At 42.8% G+C, this 9,417-nt stretch overlaps 1 protein-coding gene across 1 annotated transcript in view; it reads left to right on the plus strand.

Moving 5' to 3' along the window:
- The first annotated feature begins 10 nt into the window (after positions 1-10).
- The window catches only part of LOC112137855 (polycomb group RING finger protein 3), a 53,374-nt gene continuing 43,967 nt past the window's right edge, over positions 11-9,417 (plus strand). The window contains exon 1 of the mRNA XM_024260384.2: positions 11-152. The gene's annotated coding sequence lies outside the window, so the exon portion shown is untranslated. The remainder of the gene's footprint in view (positions 153-9,417) is intronic.

Consider the following 9,417-nt stretch of genomic DNA (forward strand, 5'->3'; position numbering starts at 1 on the left):
CCTGAACGTTGCTGCTCTGCGCATGCGCAGAAGGCAGAACAGTTTCGGCCTCTTCCGCCAGCGCTCGGTCATTTTCGCCTCTTTGTTTTACTGATAGTGGATTTAACTCGCCTTCAGCCCAACATCCAGCGGACCGCGCGGCTCTCAAACAGGTCAGTTCACCGACTTGTTGTCCGCGTGCCTCGGTGCTCGGCGGCTGCCGCGCGCGCGGGGCTGCTGCGGCGGCGGCGGGTCCCCCGCTCCCGCTCGGTTTTCGCGTGCCTCTTTCCGCTCGGGGCTCCGGGACACGCTGCTGGTTTGTGTCTGTGCGGCGGCGTATGGCGGCGCCGGGCCCTGCAGTTCCTCACCGGGGTTTGAGGGGGGTTCTGGCCGGCGGGGGGGAAAGTGCGCCGTTCGGGCGGCTTTGGGGCTTTAGCGTGCACGAGCGCGGCTAGCTGTGGCGGAGACGTCATGTTTACCTGCTGTTGTTCCTCTGAGCCAAACAGCAGATGTTGGTTCCCATTCAGATGGAATGTTCTTGAAAGCTCGTTCTCCACCATTCGGCTCTTCCTCTTCCTCCTGCTGTTCGCCAAAGTTCTCCATGCTGAGGAGCTGCATCAGGTTGGGGGGTCTTCTGGACCCGTGTCGCCCCCCCAGCAGCAGTGATCAGTGTCCCATTGTGGGAGGAAGCAGCCAACAAGTCTATCACCCCTCACCTTCATCCTCCTCCTCTTCATCCGGTCCTATTCTAACTTTCCCATCCGCGTGCCTGCAGCCTCCCCAGGTGACCCGCAGGTGGGTGTTTCCTCCTGTGCTGTTTGATCAGAGGGAGTCAGCTGTCATCTTCACCCTCTGAGGAGATCTTCATCCCAGAACTGGTTTCAGCGTTTATGGACTTTTTAGCTTCAAATCAGCCGTTTTTGTTTAAAATCACAAAGTTTGAGTCGGTTAGTTGACCTGATTTCATCCTTCAGGATGGAGATATTGAAACGTTCATAAACTATTGACCTCCCACTGCTCACAGAAGAGCTCTGGAAGAAACCAATCCATGGATTTTATGACTTTTTTTTGTATATTTGTAAAAGTTCAGTCTACTTTGAGCTGACAGGCGTCTTCCAGATGTTTCTGCCAATGCTTCTTTAGTTCTCAAAACACTCTAGTCTAGAATCACTAATCCCTGTCTGTTCCATACCAAAGTTCTAAGTCAGTGAATCAGAGTTTGTTTTCTCAAATGATCCAGGACAAATTTTCAGGCTTTAACTACTCTGGTCAGGAACCAATAACCGCTCTCTCGCCCATTTTTTCGAGGTGATCTCGGTTCAATTCCAATTGGACTGAGCTCCGGTTCGCTCTGAGTTTCCTCAGTCATGGTTTGAGTGTTACAACTGGACCAAAACAGCCACCGTAGCCGGGCTTTCTGTGATGTAAGCAGAGATCCTTAGCGATGCAACAGCAACTCTTTGAACTGTAGCCAGACGAATGCAGACTCTTTAACGTGATACATTGCTTCTCACGCTGTATTTTCGATAATCTTTATGTCATAAACTCTTATCAGCGTACCAGTTTAGCTGTTCCCTCCTCAGTAACCGTCTAGCAGCATGGCAAAGTAACAGTAAAAAGTGCTGAACCTGACGCCAAATATTGGTCAGCAAAATATAAAAATGATTCCTTCCCTCGTTGCTTTTCCATGCCCTCGTAATTCCTGGCCAATGACTGAAGAGATCTTTGGTTTTGTTTACAGTCCCAAACAGAAATCGACCTCAAGGTTCAGGACTTGGTCCAGACTTTTCCAGTCTGAATACACCCTCAGATCTACTGTTTGTCTGTCTTCCAGCTGCTCCCTTTAGGGGGCGCCACATGGAATTGTCTAGTTTCCATCCTCTTCACTCTCACTAACCACCTTCACGTCCTCCTCCTCTACTTACATAAACCTCCTCTTTGGTCTTCCTCTTGGTATCTCCATCCTCAGCATCCTCTTACTAACACTATCACCGTCCAAATCTGTCCTTCTGATTCATTTCAAACAGAACCTCAACATCTTCATCTCTGCTCCCTCCAGCTCTGCCTCCTGACTCAGCAACATGGCTGCTCTCACTCCAGTCTCCTTTCATTCTTGATGACACTCCTCCACCCGTTCCAACCTGTTTTTCACTTTGATCTGGTTCTGGAGTTGGTCTGCTCAATTACATCTTTAGAACCTGGTTTCATTTGGTTCTAAAATGACCTGATTTTAATCTAATATCTGATTTTATATTTTGATGATCAACTGTATAAGAGAACTGGACGGAGTGACTCCTCCTCCCTCGTGTTCCAAACAGGAAGTGGTTCCAAGAAGCCAAAATCCCATAGACATCTATGGAGAAATAAACAGCTGTTACTCAGTCATTCTATTGGTCAGAATCACCATACTTGATCTGATACCTTTTTTTAACATCTTCTTGATAATTCTAATTTTTTTCACAATATTTTTTTCTCTTAAGTGAAAAACTGAGCAGTCAGATGTCTCAAAAGTAGGTGTAGCCATTCTCCTGGGCCCACATTCAAGTAGTAGGGGTGTGGTCTTCCATCAAGCTCACTCCTGATTGATGAGAGTGGTTGCCATAGAAACCTTGACTCATGAACCAATCACTTCTTACGTCTGGTTCCAACATGGCGGCAAACGTATCACTAAAAAATGACAACTAAACTGACTTTTTTGGGATGTAAGTAAAACATTTTGTCTAGATGAGATCACACCAGTTCTCAGATACAGTCGACGATTGTGCCGTAACCATGACAACAGAATGATGGGACATAAAGCATCGACGGGTTACCGTTTTGCTGTTTCTTCACATCCTGAGAAGCGTAAGGCTCCACCGCGGACGTTTTGGTGTTTCTCAACTCATTGATGGGGTAAAAGCTGCAACATTCAACTTTTATTTTGGTGAACTAGAAGATAAATGGAGCACAGCTGTTTATCTGAATATAAAACGACCCTCTAATGTTTATTTGTTGTGAAGCATTTGCCGCATTATGAAAATTATACAATATTAACCTCCAGAGTGTTTGCTTTTATTTTGGTAAATGTCCTCCCCTCTTTACAGAGAAGCTGTCTTGAAACCTTGTGAGTGATTGTGAAGGTAAACGGTATCAAAACGGCATCTTTGAACCCTATTCCTGCTGCCGACGTTCTGCTCTGATGCTCCAGAAAGCAAAGACGCCGTCAGGTTTCATTGTGTTTCTGAAAAGTGAAATCCGTTTCAGAAAAACCTCCTTGAAAGGTTTCTCTGAGAACCTGTTGGACCACACGCTCTGGCTGCTGGATTTCACCTCATCTCAGACTCTCTGGTGCCTCAGATTTTCTGCTCGGGTTGCAGGTAACCTTAAATTACTTCAAATAACAAACACGAATGACCGAAAACCAGCTTATTTTTAGCTTGAAATGAGAGCGAGCCGTAGAAGCAGGAAGTGATTTCAGAGCTTCTCCAGAAGCTGCTGCAGCAAAATACACTTTTTCTTTGTTGGAGAGGAAATCAAAGCAGACAGCTCCATAATGGAGACTCTAAACAACTGTGTCTCCCCTCATCTGCAGATAAAAGCCACAGTTTGGAGGAACGGATCAGCTGATCAAACCAAGCTCTCGTTTTATCTTTGAACTTAATTTCCTCTGTAGAAATGAGGAGCAGATCCTGATTCTGATGGAACCGATTAGTGAAGAAGGTCATTATCGCTGTGGTGTTGATGAGAAGACAACGGAGCTTTGTGGGAGGGGAGGAGACGCGCTTTTGTCTTCTCTCTTGGCATGAATAGAGGCTTTTGTTTTGGATCTGATTCAGAGTTTTAGTTTCAAGAAAGACCTTTTTGGTCCATCTGCAGAAGAAGAAGAACCGTTATCAGACGTGTGTTTATAGACTCCTTAACCAGTCTTCTTTTGAGTCATCAGATCTGTTTGGTTTGGATGACTTTTCTGCTGCAGAACCCTTGCACTCTTCATCTTCACGGAGGCGTTTCGCCTCTGGATTTTCATGGATCTAAAGCCTCGTTTCCACTGAGCACCGGTCCGGTACTTTGAGCGTTTCTATGGTAAAATGGATCCATTGTGCTGTCCTGTGGGGTCATCTGGACCCCATAAGAGAGCACCAGGGTTAAATGTATTGTCATTCTTTCCAACTGAACCAGCGTTTGTCTCTAATGTCAAACCCTGTAGGATATCAGGCGTCTCTCAGCTGCCACATCGTCTCGTCCGCAGCAGCTGATAACATCCTTCTCCGCCTCTGTGCTCTCGCTGATTGTGTCTGCTTCGTGTCAGCAGCAGGTCGTGTCAATTTGAGGAGTTTGACTTTTGCGCCTCAGATGCCGACAGACGGTTTGAAAATGATCGGCTAATCTCCAGACTGGCTGAAGAGGAAGAGGTTTGCTCTGTGAGGAGGATGATGACAGTCGTCTCTTAGTAAAGCAGGATGTTTGACTGAACAGTAGAACAGGAGAAGTGTGGATTCCACGCTCGCTGAAGACGGGAAGACATCCTCCAAGGGTGTTGGACTTCTTCCATATGGACTTTGGTTCATAAACAGTTTAGATATTTGATCGCTGACGAGGACTAATCACCACAAACGTCAAGTTTTTGTTTGATTCTGTTGAAAAAGACTCCAAACTTCATAGGAGGTTCTACATGCACCATTTGGCTCTCCAGTGTACTTTTTTCATTTTTTTTTGTTTTATTTTTGTTTTTTCTGTAACTTTGAGTTTACATTTAAAGGAAATTAAAAAAACACAATTTCAGACAAATATGAAGTTTTACCACATTGAGAGTTTATGAAAACTGGATTAAGTAGCCCCTCCTCCCTGGTGTTCCAAACAGGAAGTGGCTCCAAGAAGCCAAACTTCTACAGAGAAATAAACGACTATTATTTAGTCATTATATTGGTCAGAATAACCATTTTTTTAAAGTTATATACGGACCAATTAGATGCCTCAATAAAAGTAGGTGGAGCCTGCTGGCTCCCATGTTCAACGTCAAAAGATTGTCAAGTGGTAGGGGTGTGGCCTTCCAACAATCTCCTGATTGGTGAGAGTGGTTGCCATAGAAACCCCGATTATGATCTATCACTGGTTACTGGCGACATCTGGTTCCAACATGGCGGCATCCATTTCTAAAAAAAATGGCGACTGAATTGACCTCATTTGGTTTGTAGTTGGAAGTTGACCATTTTCTGCAGATGATGTCACACTCACTCGGTCCAGTTCTCAGAAACAGTCAATGAGTTAAAGAATAAAAAAGTTGTGTAAGAAGAATATCGGGACCGTTAGTGTGGAGTAAGCCTGCACTGATATCCCATCAACCCTTGGATTACACTATTTGTGCATTCACTTGGAGATTCTTTTGTCTGGAAATGGATGCTGCATTTTTTCGTCTGCTCCTGATTCACAACGATTTGAATAAAGAAATACTCACACAAGCAGTTTTAATCTTAATTTTCTCTACATAAATGTCCTCCATCATCAAGAAAAACGCAGATAAAAACAGATCCAAGTCTTTAAATGACCTCAAATAATTAATGCAAACGACCAAAATTAGTTTTTTTTAACCTAAAAATGGACCAAACCATAAAGGAATGAGCAGGATATGATCTCAGAGCTTCTCAAGAAACTGAAGCCAAACGATTTTCTTTCATGGAGAGGAAATAAAAGCAGACAGCTCCATAATGGAGACACTAAACAATTGTGTTCTCGCCCCCCCCTCATTCTGCAGATATAAAAACCACAGTTTGGAGGAACAGATCAGCTGATCAACCGTGTAGTTGCTTCCCGTTTGGAGATCAACGTCTCCTCGTTAAATAACGTCTCAAACACAACAATAAAGAGGTGTAAATTTGTTGGATCTCTGTCAGGAACGTCAAACTGCTTTTTTTTTTTCACGTTTTCTGCTTAACGTGAAGCTGATGAATTATAAATGAATTCTCTCTTTAAGCCTCTGTAGTTTATTTTAAACTGCAGATGGACAGTGTTGAAGGTCATCTGGGTTCTGTGGCCTGTCAGCCCTGCAGGATAAACAGGGTCAGGGGTCGGCGAGGGCTGTCAACAGCGGGACACTGTGACAGCTCAGCTTAGCGCTTCTGTCAGTGAAATGATCCCATATGAGCCAACCAAACGAGAATTTAATTACTCCTCTGCCCCGTTCTCGCAGAGCTCTGATGGGTAATAACTGTCATCAGTCCGTGACTCAGCCCTGCTGCTCGCCGTTCAAACCGAACGCGGCACGGCGAGCCGTCGCTGCAGCGAGCGCCGCATGTAAACACGGAAACAGGAACTTCGCTGTTAGGTCTGAGAACGGCGTCTGCGGCTTTGATTTTTCTGCCTTTTCCTGTGGGAAATGTGGCACAGCTGCTGCAGCACGCCGTCTACCTCATGAAGTTTGGCCGAGGTCTGCACCAGAGCTTCACAGGACTTGAAACTGCAGTTCATCTGAGGGTCTGGACGGTTTCTCTGAGACAAAATCATCAGACATGCTCAAACCAAAGAGCAGAAAGATAGTTCTGTTCAGGGGTTTGCAACCTTTAACACTTAAAGTCTGATTTGGGTCGATTTCTCACTAACATAAGGAGCCACACATCCTTTAGAAAAATAAAAAAATGTATTTATATTATTGTTATTTTACTGAGAAATATGAATAAACTATTATTTGATTGCATGAATAAAACAAACTTTAAGAGAAAATATAGTTTTTCCCAAATATGAAATGGTTTATAACTTTTAGATGAGGTTCACAAGACTTCCTTTCAAAATAAAAGACTTCCTGTGTCACATGGGACCAATTATTTCCTCTTTGATACCACAATAATCAATGCTTTACATTTGTCCACAGCTCAACCGTCCCTTTATTCCTAATCCGTTTACATCATGTGACCACCAGCTATGGTGGCTGTTTTGGTCCAGTTATTCCAGATTGTAATCAGACTGAGGAATCTCGGACCGAACCGGAGTTCAGTCCGATTGGAAACGAACCGAGACCACCATGAACGATGGGTCCAAGAGCGGTTCCTGGTCTCGGACCAGAGTTGTTCCAGGGAAATGAGCTCTGGTTCACTTTAAGTGAACCAAATGTGTCCAGTCTGAATACACCCTGAGAAATCTCATAGATAATTAGTCTGTAGATATAAAAATGTGTAAAAGTTACAGAATAAACTAATAATTTAACAATGTAGTAGGCGTGTACGGTTTAAGTTACAATTTGATCTGGTACTGAACAGTGCAGGTGAAGATTTATAAAAAGATAGCTTCAAATTCTATAAATGGTTACTTTACACATCCAAAAATAATCTTATGACAGCTTGACATATTTAATTAATAGAGGCCGTTTCGCATTCGACCAATCAGATGAATCTCTTTTATGTTAGTTACTCCCCTCTTATGTAGACGTGAAGTATAATTTAAGTTCTGTTGAATTTATTTAAATAAAACTGATGCAGTCAAATGGAAATGATATATTAGTTGTTTTGCTACATGCTTATGTATCGTAAATCTTGAGGTGGGGTTATATAAGTTCGCTTCCTCCCACTCCCTTTCAGGCAACATTTTAGTTCCATAAAGTTCATCCCATGGTTGTTTTATAATTAGATTGATCAATCTGGTTGGATTGTAGGAATATAAACTGTTTCATTGATATAGTTGACAAATCGTTACACTGAACACTTTACCCCTCCAAAATAAAAGGTTTTAAATAAAAGTAGGTTCAGATTATGTCAATTAATAATAATAATTAATCATAATGATCTATTTCTCAAGTTCAATCATCCATTAGATTATCGTAGTCTTTCTTTTTTACAGCACCTTTGTTTTAAAGCCTTTTATCTGCAGTGTCTGTTTTCTTCATTATAACTGGTTTTATCAGGAAATTGGAACCATGGAGACCCGGTGAGTTTTGTTAGCGACTGACCTCATCAAATGAGTTTCAGATCTCCACCGGATTACAAACGTTTTCCAGCGTCGGACGATCAGAACCGTAATGGTTGTTCATCATGAGCCTGAAAGGAGCTTTATTGAGCGGCTGCAGGTTCACGCCGCCGTGGAACGCGTTTACGTCCAGGACGGGCTGCTGTAAAATCTACAATTTACAACCACAGCTAAAGACCTTAAAGGAAATGGTTATTTGAGGAACATAAAACTGAGTTCAGAGCCGGGCCTAAAAGCTCTCAAGTTTATTGATTCAAGCTTTCACTTCAAGATTTATTAAACGCAGCTGGAGAAGCAGAAAGCTGGAAAACGGCAATGACCGAAGCGCAGCCGCTAAAGTCTGGATCGTTGCTGATAATTACGACGAATGAAAATACAAAACAGGAATTTAATGAACTATAAAATTAACAAAACCTATGACGAATCTAAGGTTATTTTTGCCTTATTACAATAATTCCACTGAATAACTTGAGGCAGTTTTATTATTTCAAGAACCAGTGGACAGTTAAACCTTCGGTCATGATAGTTTTTCTTAATAAAGTCTTAAACTGAATCATTAGAAATAAAACACAATAAAAGATGGAGATAAATGTCTCAGAACAGTAACCGAACATCCCTGTCTGTATCGTAAGGACCTAACCATCATACTGTTGTTCTGCTTGAAGACTCAAAGCTTCCGCTCCTTTTTGAAACTGGATCTGGACCGTTTCATCTGATAAAAGCTAATCCTTTAATCTTGTCCACCAGACAAATGGTAGTTTCAGTCCTAATCCTGCTTTTATACAGATTATTTTGAACTCGGCTTGTTCAGAATATGTTTGGGGTTTATGCAGCAATAAGAAACTCTAGAAGTTGACTGAAGTGAGATGGAAGTTGACATCAGCAGTCTGTGGGTTACTGTTGGAGATGATTATCTAATCTGCTCTTTTACTGGAATGGGTTAATGTGGGTTAAATGATCCTTTGTATTTTGACCAAAATAAACCGCTGATTTATACTAGGTTTCTCGTTTACTTTGGGATAATATCTGTTCTTGTTTGAGTTCATCTGCATTAAGGCTGTTCAATCAAGACATGGGTTTGGTACTTTGTATTATCTACTTGCAGAACCGGGTTTAACCGATGGAAGGCCTTTCAGACCTGGTTCTGGTGCCAATTCAGAACTGAGGCTTGCACAAACGCAGTGTCTTTTTTGTACATAGCCATAGATCAGAAATAGGCAACTCCAGTCCTCCAGTGTCTGCATGTTTTCCAAACCCTACTCATGACTGATTACCTGGTTCAGGTGTGTCCAGCCAATTAGAACATGCCAGAGCAGGGGGTGGTGGAAAACACGCAGGAATACAGCCCTGAGACCTGGAGTTGCCTATCCTTTCCCTAGAAGCTCTAGTGCTAAAACACACCCAATCTGGGTTGGGGGGTTCGGTTCGGTTTTTTAATTCCAGCAGTAAGCTAAGCCTGTACTGTGTGGATGTTCATAATCTTTTTGGATTGAATTTCTAGTGGCA

This window comes from Oryzias melastigma, linkage group LG10, assembly GCF_002922805.2.
Source record: "Oryzias melastigma strain HK-1 linkage group LG10, ASM292280v2, whole genome shotgun sequence".
In the NCBI taxonomy this organism is placed as follows: domain Eukaryota; kingdom Metazoa; phylum Chordata; class Actinopteri; order Beloniformes; family Adrianichthyidae; genus Oryzias; species Oryzias melastigma.